The following is a 16,078-nucleotide window of genomic DNA, read 5'->3' as shown; positions in this document are numbered from 1 at the left end:
ACCAAGTGCTTGTATGTATAAATAAATAAATAAATCTTTAAAAAATAAATAAATAAAGCTGTAGTTAGGGAGAATATCCGACAAGGGACTAACATCCAAGATCTACAAAGAAATCATGCAACATCACTATAAAAAGAAAAAACAAATAACCCAATCAGAAATGGGCAGAAGAGCAAAATAGTCTCTTCTGCAAGGAAAACATACAGATGGCCAACAGGCACAGGATAAAATGTTCATTGTCACTTATTGTGAGGGAAATGCAAATAAAACCACAATGAGATTCCACCTCACACCTCTGAGAATGACCCATAGCTGAAAGACCAGAAACAAGGGTTGGTGTGGGTGTGAAGAAAAAGGAGCCATTGAACACTGTTGGTGCAAATATAGATTGATCCAGTCCTTATAGAAAGCAGTATGGAGGCTTCTCAAAATGTTAAAAATAGATCTACATATTACCCAGCAATTCTACTCTTAGGTATCTACTTAAAGAATGGGAAAACACTTATTTGAAGCGATATATGCACTCTCATGTTTATTATAGCACTATACAGAATTGCCAAGTATGGATACAACCTAAGTGCCCCAAGACAGATGAGGGGATTAGAAAGATGTGGTACATACACACAATGGAATGCTACTTAGCTATAAAGAACGACGAAATCTTGTCATTTGTGGACAACATGGATGGAACTGGAGGGAAATGATGCAGAGTGAATAAATCAGAAAGACAAAAACCAGATGGCTTCCCTCATCTGTGGAATAGAAAGAAACAAAACAAAGGAACAGAAAAACTAAAAACTGAAGCAAAACAAACCCTAGATACCTGACTTTAAAACTCAGGCTACCAGACAGGGGAGCAGGAGGGGGTAGTAAGGAGGATAAGAGACCCCAACAGACGGTGGTGAAGGATTATGGGTGCTTTGGTGGTGGGTGTGGTAACATACATCAGAAGAGGTAGCAACCTATAAGCTTAAGTCATATACAGTGTTGTAAATCATTTACCTCAATAAAATTGATACAATTAAAAATAAAAATAAAATTGAACTCTGTCACACCTTTTGGGAAAGATTTCTCAGTCTGGGCTGATAGTTATTTTGAATATGAGATTTTGACATCTCAAAGTTAATAAGCATAAAATCATGCTTGATGAGTTTTCTGGTCAAGATGGACACAGCATGGTAATCTGTAATGCACATTCTTTTGTTTCTTCTTCATTCTTCAAGTATTTCTTGAGAACCAATTCTAAGCCAGTTAATATGCTTGAAATATTCTATTAAGCAGACAAAGAATCTTCTTGACCCAAGAAACTTATAGTCTGGTGTTTGCCAAATATTAGCAAAATAGCCCCACAAATAACTCATCACAGTCTATGATAAATGCTGTTTATCAAGTTATGGGAAGCTGTAGGTGGATATCACCTGGGTGCTTGATACATTTTCAGAGAATAGGTAAGGTTTCTGTATAGAAGAAACATTTGGGTTAAGTAATGAAGGCTAAATAGGAGTTATCTAGCAAAGCAAAAGGATAGGGGGAAAACGATGAGGCACTGTTTACAAGCAGAGGAACAGTATGTGCCAAGACCCTGGGGCAGGAGAGGGGTCCAGAGCATCTGAAGGCAATTGAAGACCTGAAAAAAACCCAGAGTGACTGACAGAGGAGAGCAAACAAGATTGTGGTCAGAGACGAGGTGGGCAAGGTATAGGGTAAGGACTTTATCCTTTATCTTAAGAGAAATGGGAAGTCATTGGAGGTTCTTAAGCAGGGAACTGAAATGAGAGAGAGAAATATATGTAAGCACAAAACCCCACACAGTTTGGGAAGTGGTACAGCAGAAACTAAAAGCATGAGCTCTGACTCAAACTGTGCAGCTTTATGTCCTGTTTTGTTTGTTTTTTTTTTTCACCTGTGAACAAACTACCTAAACACTCTTAGTTTCCTTATCTCTAAAATGAGAATAGTACCTGTCTACCTCTTAGATTGTATGAGGAATAAATGGCTCAAACACTTAAGGAACTTGCAACAGAATCTGGCACACAGTAACTCTTTGTTAAAGGTGTGTTCCAAGGTCACAGAGCTACTATATAAAAACAGATAGATGTTGAACACTCCTGATTATTTGGGATGGGATGGGCCTGACCCTGACCCTTGTCCATTTGTTCATGCCTATCACAACCTTGACCTAAGTTCCATTCCAAATCCCTGGGACTTCAATGATTCCCCTCTGTCAAATAAGGTTGCCTCAGAGAAGTGTGTCTCACGGTTATGACGCAGGGAAAAAGTAGGAGGGATGACCACAGCTGACGCATTGAGTTCTAGCATTAAAGCTCACTCTTGAGTTTATTAAAATATAAATTATAACAACAACTTGGGCCTTCCCTGGCGGTGCGGCAGTTGAGCGCTGGGCTATGAAGCTGCCTGCAGCCTCTGCAGGCTGGTTCGATCCCTGGCTGCCGGCGAGGGTCCCACATGGCACGACAGACCTCTCCTGCCGCCCGCTGCTCCCCTCAGCAGTGTATTTCGTCAGTCTGCCTGTTTTGTTGCCTGCTCTGGCTCTGTTGAAATCTCTCACCCATCCCACACTTCTGACTGAACCCAGTGCTTGTATAAATAAATAAATAAATAAATAAATAAATAAATAAATAAATAAATAAATTATAACAACAACCAAAGATGGCTTTTGCTTCTCATACTTAAATAGTTTAAACATTCCTTCTTGTTAAGTTTAAACATTCCTTCTTGTTATTGTGTATACAATTTTTTTTTATATTGTTAAAAGGTAATGTAGTGGTAAAGGGGGAAGGTCACCCAATTGAGGGAGGAAATACAGACCTTAGAAGGGTTCATAGGAATGTCCATAGGAATGAAGGAACTCCTGAGAAGTTTATGCTCTCACCACTTGCCTGCTTTATTCCTCTGGTTTCTCTCTCTGCTCTTCCTAAGTCATGGTTCTGATCTGGTTTCGAGCAGAGGAACACTGGGTTCTAATCTTCTAGAAATTTATTTGGGGACAAGAAAGTCCATGTATCAATCACACCAGGAATGGTCTCCTGAGATCTCTTGGCCTGAGGCTGGGTAGGGTCACTGGGAGGTAATGACAGGGTCTATGAACCAAGGATCCAGCCAGCAGTTTTGCAATTACATCACAATCAACGATACTTGGACTATCTGTTTGCCAAACACCTGACCTGAGCTATTGCCAACTTTTCTGTCTAGACTCAACCTCCTGGTCACTCTGGTTCATACCTATGGACTCCGGGATCACAGGGGCAAAAAGGACCTCAAGTATCTGAGAGTCCAGGGTAGCCTATAAACCCATAACTAACCCAGGACAAATGAGAGCGCTCATCAGTTCAAAGAAAGCACCTAAGGGCCAAAAGACCTGGAAATATTTGGAGAGGGCAAGGAGGCCCTCTCCAGACCAGCTGGGCTGCTAGACAGCATATCACACAGAGATAGCATGTGAAACAGGAATGCTGCTTCAGATTTCAGGGACAATACATGTTCATTGAGAACAGGTGTAGCAGTGGGGAAATTGGCAAGCAGCCCATCATCCCCAGCAGTCCTGGAAAAATCAGGTGATTAATGTTCCAAGGAGAGCAGAGCTGCTGGTGCTGTTCCTCAGGGCAGCACAGCCTCTTTCTGCCTCACCTCACTCCACCAGGGCCACATTTGTGGGCTGCAGTTAACTCAGTCTCCTGGCAGGTGTTCTGCTCCACGGTGTTGTACTTTGTTAGAAATGCCTGAACCCTTTTCAGTAACGCTTTCTTTTCAGAACTGTCTTTAAAATTTTCTGGCAGAATCAGTGTTTCAGTCTGCTCCAAGATCTTCATAAACTGCTGGGTTGTGAATTTTACTCTCCTACTGAGTTTGCAGAGAGCTGTGTTTGCAAATCTTTGGGCAGAGAACCACACTGAATTCCAGTAAGACCTATATGCAATTCTTTCCCTTAGTCAGCTAACTTCTCCACAGACTTCTGCAAATTTTTTGAATTCTTTAGTTCAAACTTTGCTCGACTATTCTTTTTCCCAGTTAACATGACCAGCAGCCATTTCATAATCCAAGTATTCCTAATGACTGCCCCATTTCCTCCAGAGATTTTCCCTTAAATGTGATGTTGGTAGCCCTGTGGCTTCCTCAACAACCTGGGCCAGGTCCTGGACCACTGTTTCAGCACAATGCTGTTGTGGGGTAACATGAAAGTCATGCTTCTCATTGTTGTGGGGTGACGGCGATGCTGGGCCCACTGCAGCCATCTCCTCAATCCTCATCAGCTCTTTGCTCCTAGTCATCTCTTTTCTTCCATCTGAAGTGAGGCTAGACCTTTTTCTTCACCTTTGTTCAATGAGCACCAGTGGTGGTGCCTCAGGTGGGTCTGAAATGCTGGTTAGACACCCACAGTTGGCTGCACCCATGATCACCAGGAGGGAGCCCAAGGGTGTGTTCTCAGGGCCCTGTCACTCCTGGTTGCCTCTCGGCCTCTCCTGCCAGACCCACACTTGTTGATTTTCTTGCAGTGGGAGCTGAGCTTGGCATCTTGCAACCCAATGCTCTACTTCAAGGCCTTTAATGTACTTCCTTCTATGATTTTTATGCCCCTCCCCCACCACCAATTTGAAAATAAACATTTCCTGAGCCTCCTCCCAGTGCCTAGGGATTTGGGACACTGTGACACCTGGAGTTTGCTTACTTCCTGTGTTCCTATCACCTCGGGAAATAAACAGGATGTTGTTGTGTGCTGGAAGGACTTACCTACACTTGTTCATTGAGTGCCATTTAAATTAGCAGGTCTTTTACTGGATGACTATTTTGCACTTCCCTAGGCTAATATTAGAGGGGATATGAAATCAATAAATACAGCTTCCTTCTTCCAGAAATGATAACGTAATGATATATTTGGGGTTTAGGGTTGGCGAGGGGAGTAAGTATAAATGACCACAATAAAAAGCAAAACTAAATGTCACAATGGTGACACAATGGAAGTGTATATGACATTGAGTGACCAGGAGTAGCTTCCTGTAGGAGGTAAAATTTGAGTTCAATTTTAATGGGAGGTGGAGAGCAATGATGGATAGTGTTGATACAGAAATAATACAGCCTGCACTGAAAGAAATCCTGGCACTTTCCCTTGCTGACTTAATGATCTTGCCATCAAATACCTCAAGTTTAAAATGGAACTAATAAAGTTGCTTTTTTTTTAATTGAACAAGATAATATATCCAAATTATTTGCCACAGAGTAGGCGCTCAGTACATGTTAGGATTTTCATGAAATTTTCAGAATAGAGATGATAGATGAAATTGTTGGAATGGATGCTGCTGCTTTTAAGAGAGCTGTAGAAAGAAGATGTATAATGCTTTGGCCCATAACTCCACATAGAGAGAAAGAGCAGAACGAGGAGTAGAGGACAACAGGAGTAGAGGGGAGCATGGGGTAGGTGTTGGGGGAAGAGTAGCAGAGAATTGAGATACTAAAATTGAGAATAACCTTTGTATATGGGTATTCTCGCAAGTCAACTGCAGCAAGTGACTTTATTGGCCTGTTTTCCAAGTCTTTTTATCGGACACCAGGTCAGAAGAATGGGGAGGTAGAGGCAATGGGACAGTGAATTGTGACTGCTCATTAAATAAATGTGATAGTAAATAGTGGGACAGAAGGAGGGTAGCGGGGAGAAAGAGAATCAATAGTAGGGGGAGATGCTTCTTTGGGAAAAAAGTAAAATTGAGCATATTTTGGAATTGAAGAAAATTCCCAGTAGATTAAGGGTAACTGTAAATAAATGTAAGAGATAGTATAAGCAGGGACAGAGGGCCACTGAGAGTGATACTGAATAAGACACTTAAGCTAGAGACTATGTCATACTCTAATTTTGGAAGAAGAGCTGATCCCCATAATTTTTCAGTTAAATATAGTTAGTAAAATTATAAGAATACAGCCATACAAAGTACCTGGAAAAAATAAAAGTATTTCAAAATTGTATTAAGGGTATACAACAAATAAAGAAACATTTACTCAAAAAATCTAAGCATCAAAAAGAAAATAATAAACATCTATAGCATCTGAGCTATGACCCACTCCCTCCCCTGCTCCCTCACACAGCATAGCAAAAGTTCCACTCTGAGAAAACACGATCAAGAAGATAGTGTTCGCTCTCACCCAGTTCCAGTCCAGACTGTGCTATTTCTCAAACGTCTAAGACTTTTCATCACTCCCAGCTATTTCTCAGAGCTGAATTCCACGCATATGTGACTGAGAGATTGGTGGGCCCCATCCTTGACTGAATACCACTCTTGGGCTCTACCCCAAGCATGGAATGCTGAGGACACTGGGGCCTCAACTGTCCTAGCCCCAGTTCACTTGCAGGGTAGAAAATTCATATTGGAAAAGGAAAGCCAAGGAATCTGGAGACTACTGCCTACCCAGAGAAGATTTACGATTCCTAGAGAAGCAACACTGTTTCCCCTAGTTCTGGGGCAGCAGGATTTTGGTTATGGCAAAGATGGAAGGAAGGTCAAAGAACAGAGGGGTACAAATCATTCCTGAAAGGAGCTGACTATATTATAACAGAGAGAAGACAAGTTCAATAATGAATGAGCTCTTGAAAACAAGCAGATTTTAGTGGTAAGTCATTTAGAGGAGACTGGCAATTTCTGTGAGAGCAAAAAGCTAATTTGTAGGCAATTAGTTTACCATGGGGAACAAGAGGAGTTGACAGTCAAGAACAGTCTTCTTAGGATCAAAACAAATCTCAAAGACTGGTCTCAAAAATCAGCATGTTAAGGATCCTCACTTTAATTGTATTTGACTGTGAAAAGACTTATACCGCAGGGTATTGTCAAAACTAATAGGCCAATCAGCTAGCTCATCACATATGATGGAAAAATAATTTATACAATCGGAATCTTAATGATATCCAAATAGACCAAAAGCAGAGGTCCCCTCCAAGATACATTACTTCCTTAGAAACAAAGAGAAAATCTCAAAAGAAAGAGAGATTTTCTAAAGCGAAAGCGATCCATTATATAATGAAGCCCAATATGAACAGTTGAGTTCTAAGCAGAACAATGGAGACCAGAAAGTGGTAGGATGACATGCTCAAAGTGCTGGGGGAAAAATGCCAACTAAGAATGCTATATCATACAAAATAAAAAATGCAGGGAAAATAAAGACATTTCAATATGAACAAAAACTTAGAGAACTCAATAATAGCAGATCCACTTGGCTCCACATTGATAGCAGAAATACCGAAAGAAATGATTCAGGCAAGTGACCCCAGACAGTAATTTAAATTCATTCCCTCCCCCCACCAAAAAATCAAAAATAAAATCAACTCAAAGAATACAGGCAATGTTAGCTATGAAAATATAAAAGACAGTATATGATATTTATGATCTTTTTTATATTCACTGGCTTAAAATGAATTGCATAAAGTAATTTATGTATAATCTTTGTTAGATCTATATAGAGAGCAAAACTTATAATATATATGACAACAACAGCACAAAATGAAGCCGTTGTAAGCAAAGTTACGTTGGAGAAAGAAAAACATACTAGAGAGTAATGAGACTCTGCAGGCTCAGATTGAAAGGACAGTAAAAGAACAATAAATGGTAAATAAGAAAGTAAATGAGAAGATTAATATAAAAAAAATTCTATCTTATTTCTCTCTGTGTGTCATCTCTAAATATATCGGTATCTTTTCTTCTTCCAGTATTTTTGAAAGACATAAAATTACAGAATGTAATAATTATAACGTATAATTGCTTTTGTCAAATATATAGATACAAAATTATAACAATAACAGCACACAAACAGAAGGGATATATAAGAAAAACATTTCTATATTTCACTGGAATGAAAAAATATTTAGGTTAAGTATAATATAGTTTAAGTTTATGAATTGGAAGACTTAAGTCTTAAAAAGACAGTATTTCCCATATTGATCTACAGATTCAGCACAATCCCTACCAAAAACCCACCTAATATTTTGGATAAATTGACAAGCTGACATTGAAGTTTATATGTAAATGCAACAGGCACAGAAAAAAAGAATAAAATAGAAAGTCATGGTTCCAAATTTTAAAATTTACCAAAGCGACAGCAATCAAGACGTATAAATTTGTGAGATATACTTAGATTCCAGAAAGAAACTCTCACATTTACAACTAATTGAGTTTTGACAGAAGTGTCCAAAAAATTCAATAAAGAATAATCTTTTCAGCATAGTGTTAAGATAATGGATATACACACAAATGGATGATGTTGAACTCACTCTTCACAACACACATGAGAGTTGACTCTAAATAGATCACAAAAGTAAACATAAAAGTTAAAATAGTAAAACTCTCAGAAGAAAATCTAGAAGTAAATATTCATGATCTTGGGTTAGGCAAAGTCATCAAAAGCACAAAATGACAAAAGAAAGCATAAATAAGTTGAACATCATCAAATTTAAAAACTCTGTTCTTCAGATGATAACCTTAAGAAAGTAAAAGACAATTCACAGAATTGAAGAAAAAAATTCAAATCATATATCTGATTAGGGTTTTATATCCAGAATATATAAAAAAAAACTCTTGTAGCTCAATAATAAAAGGTCAAAGAACCCAATTTTAAAAATGGACAAAAGATCTGAATAAACATTTGTCCAAAGACATACAAATTGCCAATAAACACATGAAGGATATGCAATATCATTAGCCCATCCAAAAAATGAAACTTAAAATCATAATGACATACTGCTTCACACATGCTGACTATAAAGAGACAGACAATTGTTATCAAAGATGTGAAGAAATTACAATCTTCACACACTGAAATTTCTCTAAATGTAAGACACAAAGTTCTTACATGATCCATAAATTCCCTAACTATATAGCTAAGAGAAATGTAACATAGCCACACAAATAAATGTGTATTCAAATGTTCATAGTAATATTCATAATACAGAGAAACAACCCAGATATTAATTAATGAGTGGATAAATAAAATGTGGTATAGCCACACAATGGATTATTTGACAATAAAAATGGAGAACATACTGACAAAAGCTCAAATATTGATGACTTTAAACATTCTAACATTCTAATCAAAAGACCACATATTATATGATTCTATTTGTAGTCCATGATCAGAAAAGCAAATCCACAAAAACACAAAGTAGGTTAGTGATTGACTAATGAGGGAAAATGGTACAGATTGTGAGGAAAAAGACAGTGATTGCAAAAAAAAAAAAAAAAGACAGTGATTGCTAATGAGAAACACTTGTTTTGGTGGTAAATATTCTAAAATTGACTAAAATTTAGAAAATATTCTAAAATTGACTATAGTGAAGGTTGCACAACCCTAAGTAAACTAAAATCCACTGAATTCTACACTTTAAATAGATTGTATGGTGTGTGAGTTGTGTCTCAATAGAGCATACATAAACATTTAATCTATGGGACACTATGCTGCCTCTGCATGATTGTTGAATTATAGTTGCAGTAGGTCAGCAATAGGGCCAGCCATTGAAAAGAATAGTTCGACCTAAAAAAGGTGAGGAGAACTATTGACCCACTAGGGCAAATTAGAATTGAGGAGGAACTAGCATTCTGTCTTTCTGAAACCACCTTCAACCATAAAGATGAACATGTCTTGCACAAATAATTGGAGCCCTTTGTCATGACTATATATATACATAATGGTTCTGGACATTAGAGAAGTTGGAAATGAGCCCCAGGACCTGGGGAAGCCACAAGCCTGGTGGCTGCGCTTGCCTACACGGGGAGACGGCAGATCAGCAGTGAGGTCCACATGTTGCAAGTATAGCTCATATCTCAACTGACTTTAGATTACTGACTGTTGCTTCACTTCCATCTTCCCAATATCACACAATTTTTTCTTGGTTCCAACTTCAACCTGGAAATTCTGAAAGGGGATTTTTCTGCTTGGCTAAGTTGACACAGTAGAAAGCCATCATACGCGTGGGTGGCACCACTCAAATAGTTTGGTGAAAATGATTTTCAAAGACCATGAAGCAGAACAGGCATTTCACATTTTCACAATGTTCTCTACAATTGCCAGACGTCTTTGCAATCATGGTGTGCCATGTGACTCATTCAGGTTAAGGGTCTGTGTGGAGACGGCATGTGTCGTTACTGAGTGGAGGCAGTCAAAAGTTAGTGTGCCTGGTCTGTCTCTCTTTTCCTTCACCAGGGAAATCTTGGAGGGCACTGGATCCATATGGGAGCTAAAAGATGGGAGAGGGGTATCTGAAATGCAAAAGGCTACATGTATGACAAATAAAATTCACTGTATTGAACTAGTGAAATTTATGGCTTGTCTATTGCAGAAGTTAGTGTTATTTATCCTGAGTAATCCACTCATTGTACAGATAAAATACAAAGATGCTTTCCAGGATAAACTCTACCTGCAGCTCTAAGATTCATTTTATTCCATATGACCCCAAGTGAGTGTTAATATAGGGTATGGACTTTCAGGATCATAAGAGATCTAGACTTCATTTATGGTTAGGTAGGAGCATTTCCTCCCTAGAAGCCTAAAGGAGCCTGTTGGTCCAGTTGCCATTTATTCAGAAAAAATGAAACATAGAATTGGGATATACTTCACAAGCTAAAACTTTGAAACTTGAATGCAAGCATTTGTAAGGACTGTAGTTTTCCCCTCAAATATACCACCTGGAGATTTGTTATGTGATAGAGACTTTGGTTGCCTACCCTACAACCATAGTCTATACTCTTTACTTATTGCCAGAAGATCTTGGTGTTCAGCTGAAAATAATCCTTCACTAGACTCAAAGGGTAAAAAGACGATTAGTTAAAGCTAGCCACAGTGTGTCTTGTCAATGATTTATTTAGAAATGGTCATGTAAACCAGTATTGGCCAATGGAAATTGAGAGAAAGCCTGTTAAGTAAATTCTGAGGAGGGTTTTTTTTTTTTAAAGATTTATTTATTTATGTATACATGACCTGGGGTACAGGCCAGAGGTGTGTGGGGGGTGAGAGGATTCACCAGAGACAGAGTGGGGAGCAGACCAGGCAGAATGACTAAAATACACTGCTGAGGGGAGCAGGCGAGTCAGGAGAGGTCTGTTGCACCATGTGAGTAGCTCCCTGGCCGGAGATGGAACTCATGCTGCAGTGGCTGTGTATAGCTTCATAGGTTGTGTCTTAACCCCTTGTGCCACCAGGGAGGCCCTCTGAGGAAGGTTTTACCAAAGAATAAAAATAGTTTCAAAAACAGTACCTGTTCTTCTCTAATCTTTGTGTCAGCTTGGGATGTCTAAAATTGCAACATCTTGTGACCAAAGTGGAAGGTAATAGATTATGAACAAAGATGGTAGAAGGAAGAGATGAAAATCACTGTTATCCTTGAGTGACTGAATCACCAATCCAGGGGCCACTCAAACCACTTCTGGACTCTTCTCAACTCTAGGTACTTATTTTGGGAGAAGAACAAATCTTATTTTTAATCTACCTACCTTTGAGTTTTGTATTATTTTCAGGGGAAAGGACCCAATCATTTAGTTCTTATCCAATTTACAAGCATTGCAGACTAGATCTGAGGCTGGTAAACAGGGGACAGGACTGGTGCTCATCTAGTACACATTAATAAATCTCAGTGATTTTTAAATCTGCATCCATTCTGATTGGTTAATTAGCACTCTGTTCTGATTGGTAAGTATGCATTCCTTACTGATATATGTTCCTTATGAATGCACACTTTTGAAATTATTAGCTTTAACATAAGGGAAAAATTAAAAGCAGTTCTTTCTTAGAATTCTCTACTTTATAACATTTCAGTGTCATAAATTACAATTTATTTCTTCTGTAAAATATTTTAGAATGTCAATTTTATTGTTGTTGAAGTTATAGAAATGATATAGCACCAAAGCTATGAAAGTGGAATGACACAAGAATGATGACATTACACAATTTTGCCTTATTTGGAAGGGTACTCATTTCTTAAAGTTATCTGGGAATTTTAAGAAATGACTATTTTAACCACAGACTTATGTCATATGCTTTGTAGCTATAAATATTTAGAAATAGTTTATGAAACTTGTATGTTTCAGTGTAGTCTAACTCATATCATCTCATCACAAATAGGTGATTTTTGCTTGAACTATTTCATTGATTCCATATGTATACAGTCATGTTCAATTAGGACATAGCACCTCCCATCCCAATTTTATTTCTGATTTAAAGACAGCTGGTGTTATTAATCATTAATCTATTGGTAAACCCTGGAATAAGAAATTTCACATAATATTCAAGTAAAAGCTTCCTATTAAGAGCACTCCAGCTGGATAGCTGGAATTGAAGAAACTGTTTAGCCAATCTAAGTAGTGCAAACCACTAAGTTAAACTAATACCTGACAACTGAGATTAAAATTTATTTTTTTACACAGCCTTAAAACTCCAGAATCAAAACAACCTAAAGGATTATGTTATTGTTACTAATTTCTTCCTTTTTCAACACTATACCAAGTCTTAATGAGTGTCTGTGTCACCAAATACTATGTCAGGAGGCAGCACGTGCCCACAGCAGACTGACAAATGGTACCATAGACAGAGGGACAGGGTACTGTGGGAACTAGGTGAAGCTACATCAAACACTGACAGGAAAAGGTAGTGGAGGCTTCAAGAATAATAAAATAGTTGACCAAGGGCATCATCAAAAGAATGATGACTGTAAGGATAAGGGCAATAGGGAATGACAGAAGAATCCCCAAGATAGAATCTAGAACTTTACAAAGATGCTCATCAACCCTTCTGATGGTCTCTTTATTCCATCCTGACTCTTGCAGTTTCTAGATAACTTTATCTCTAGCTCTAATACCTAAGCACCATTTATAACAACAAGATAATAATCAACAAAATGATTTTTGGAGGGGCTACAACTTCTGCACCTTTTAGCGATACATAGAAGAAACTAGAATGTGAGATGCAGGGAAGCACTTTTCTTGTTCATCACTGCATCCCCATTGTCAACACACAGCTTCACAGAGTGGTTCTGATAAAATATTTGCTGATTAGGTCAGCATACTGACTGTAATAAAACAATAAAGTGAATTACATATCTCAAAACATATCTCGAATGTATTTTTCACCTTCGGTAGATATGCACAGATGGAAATAGGCATGAGTAGATATAAATCTACCTATGCCAGGACAAGAACTCTCTTTGGGGAAGTTTCCGAGCAGAGAAGACAATGACCTGCTTGAAATTCTTCCATATCTGGTCTTGTTGCTTAAGCACCATCAAAACTACTTTCATTTCATACCCTGATTGTTAACTCCTCTAAATCTTTTCTCATGTTACTATTTTCTTGTGATTTCTTTAGCTTCTGTTCCTTATCTTTTTTTTATGGACTTTGTGTTTTATTTATATATTAATTTTGAACAGTGAAATGGCATCAAATTTCAATCTTTTAAAATAACTTTTTAAATTTTTTTACATCATTGTTCATTTTTAAACAATATTTGCTTCCCCCCACCCCCTCAGGTGTAGTCCCCATAGAGTTTCCTCCACCAATGCCCCCGTGCACCAATCACCTCAGTCCCCTGTGCTCCTCCCTCCCTCCCTCTTATCCCTCTCCCTCCTCCTCCCCTGCAGTATGTCTCTGGTTTCTAATTGTCTGCTTTTGCTTTGTTGTGTTTTGTACTGTTGTTATTTTTTTTCCACTGATGTCTTATTTGGTTCCCCTATATTCCTGCTATAAGTGAAACCATCCGATATTTGTCTTTTTCCTTCTGATTTATTTCACTGAGCATAATTCCTTCTAGCTCCATCCATGTTGCTGTGAATGACATGAGTTTATCTTTTTTGATTGCTGAATAATATTCCATTGTGTATATAACCACATATTCTTGATCCAATCATCTATTTTGGGGCATTTGGGTTGTTTCCAGGTTTTACCTATTGTAAATAGTGCCGCAATAAACATAGGGGTATAGGTGTTCTTTTTAAAAGAATAATAGATAACCTCATGATCCATCTCTTTCTCCTTTTCCCTTATTGCCACCTGAGTGCTGATGGTTAAGGTGACCCCAGAAGTCACACAAGAAAGATGGTAGAACTTTTGTTGTTGGTTTTCTTATCTTAACTATCTTCCATTGCCACATTTCCCTTATGACATCCTAGATACACATACCCTTTGCCTGCCTAGTACCCACTGTGTAAGGCCCAGTTCCAGCTTCTATCCCTAAAAAGATCCAGGATAGATGTTCACACTGTATAATATTGTCTTTACATGTACCACATTGTGTTATAATAGTATTTTTGAAAGGCAGGTGATGTAATTAAAGGACAGAAAATAAAGATCACTAGCAAAAATCATTATCTCTCATGTTGACCTTTCAAATATTTCAAATATTTTAGTTCTATTGTCTGATGTGACAAATACTATTGACCAAAACCATTTCTCTTTCCTCTTTTTATTAATAACTAGGCTACATTTTCTACATCCCTTGCAGAAAGATGTGGTTATGCAACTGAATTATGAGTTAAGTGAAATGGGTACAAGTGAAATGTACCATTGCCATGCCTGGTGCATAATAGATACCCTCATGATCCATCTCTTTCTCCTTCTCCCTTATTGCCATCTGAGTGTTGATGGTTAAAATGACCCCCAAAAGTCACACAAGAAAGATGGCAGAATTTTTGATGTTGGTCTGAATGACTGTGTGGAGCAGAGTCCTCACCACCAGTCCCTCCAACTGCCTATTTGTTAATTGGACTTAATATACTGGGAAAAAAACCCACTGGGTTGTGCAATTGAGATTGGGTGGCTTATTCGTTATGATGTTTACTATTGTCTCAATTAATACATATCATAGAAAGTTTATTAAAATTCCTTCATTTCTAACCCTTGCGTAGAAGCCTTGGAAAGGAGACTGAGAATTCATACACCTCCCGAGGAAACATCCATGTCAGAACCCACCTCAGCTGACCAAAATACAAGTTTACATCTGGGGTAGTTTATACCAGAAAGTTAACTGAGTCAAAGATTCATTTTTGATTTATTGGGCATCTCTGCATGTTAGGTGGTAGATGCTGAATATAAATACATTTATAAGATTTAGACTTCAGTGACTACATAAATCATCTCTAAGAGAGAGAGATTAAAAACATGGAACTTTTTGAAGGTACAATTTAAGTTTGTTTTCCACTGTTTTTGCTTCCCTTTCTATCTCATCTTTCTCTTCCCCACTTTATCCACCACCTGAGATGTTAACTAATAGGTCAGGGAGATCCATGAAGAGAACCACAGATTTCCACAGTATTCACCCAGATTGGGAAGTGAAGCATTCACAGAAAAAACAGGTTTGCTTGGAGGGGTCTGTATAGGATTTCTAGCAGAGGCAAATGAATATCTATTCCAGAAGTGAGTGAATCAGAGAGAGACACAAGGCTTGAGAAAGGTTTGGAGAGGAGGTGAGGCCTTACAGAACAGGAGAACCTGCATGACACTTGTTGGTGGGTCAAACCTAGAGGAACAGGACCATGCATGAAACTCAGACTGGACCTCACATGTTACCTACTCAGGCTTAAGATGTACAGAGTCAAATGGAATCAATAGTCTTCCCAAGCAAGATAAGCCAGACTTTCTACTTCAGAAAGCAGTGAAAGAAAGGTGTTCTTTCACTGGGATGGCCCTTTATCAGAACTGTAGGAGGAATGTACAGCAGAAAGATTTGTAGGATCTCGGAATCCTCCTTGGAATGAAAGTTGGGGTGGAGGCACTAAAGTCAATTGGACATAATTCAACTGTGGAACAAAGTGGCTGTCTTCACCACTCTGCAGTGATTGCATTCTTTTTATCTTATTTACAACCAGCTGGCTCACTTGAGTAACAGAGCTTTTAAGTTATCCTGATAAGCCAGAGAAAACAATGCCCCAGTGGTTTAATATTACTGAAAATAACTAGGACCTCCTATCTTCTTGATCAGTTATTATGTGCCATGAGAAAACAGTGCTTATCTCTGAGGTGTTCAAAGTTTTTTTGTGCTATGATCTTATTTATTTACATGGCATTTCTAAGAGGTAGATGATGGATAGTTGTAAAGGAATGAG

The 16,078-nt window shown here is 38.2% G+C and overlaps 1 protein-coding gene and 1 pseudogene across 2 annotated transcripts in view; both read right to left on the bottom strand.

Annotated features, from left to right (window-relative positions):
• The window catches only part of SPTLC3 (serine palmitoyltransferase long chain base subunit 3), a gene marked incomplete at both ends in the record, with an annotated part of 127,553 nt that overhangs the window by 93,485 nt on the left and 17,990 nt on the right, over nucleotides 1–16,078 (bottom strand). The gene's annotated exons all lie outside the window — the stretch shown is intronic.
• LOC311179348 (BAG family molecular chaperone regulator 1-like) lies at nucleotides 3,650–4,289 on the bottom strand (annotated as a pseudogene). The gene has a single exon. The product of its transcript is annotated as a BAG family molecular chaperone regulator 1-like (transcript).

This window comes from Talpa europaea (assembly GCF_964194135.1).
Source record: "Talpa europaea genome assembly, chromosome: 11".
NCBI classification, from domain to species: Eukaryota; Metazoa; Chordata; class Mammalia; order Eulipotyphla; family Talpidae; genus Talpa; species Talpa europaea.
This window is presented reverse-complemented; position numbering and strand designations above follow the sequence as displayed.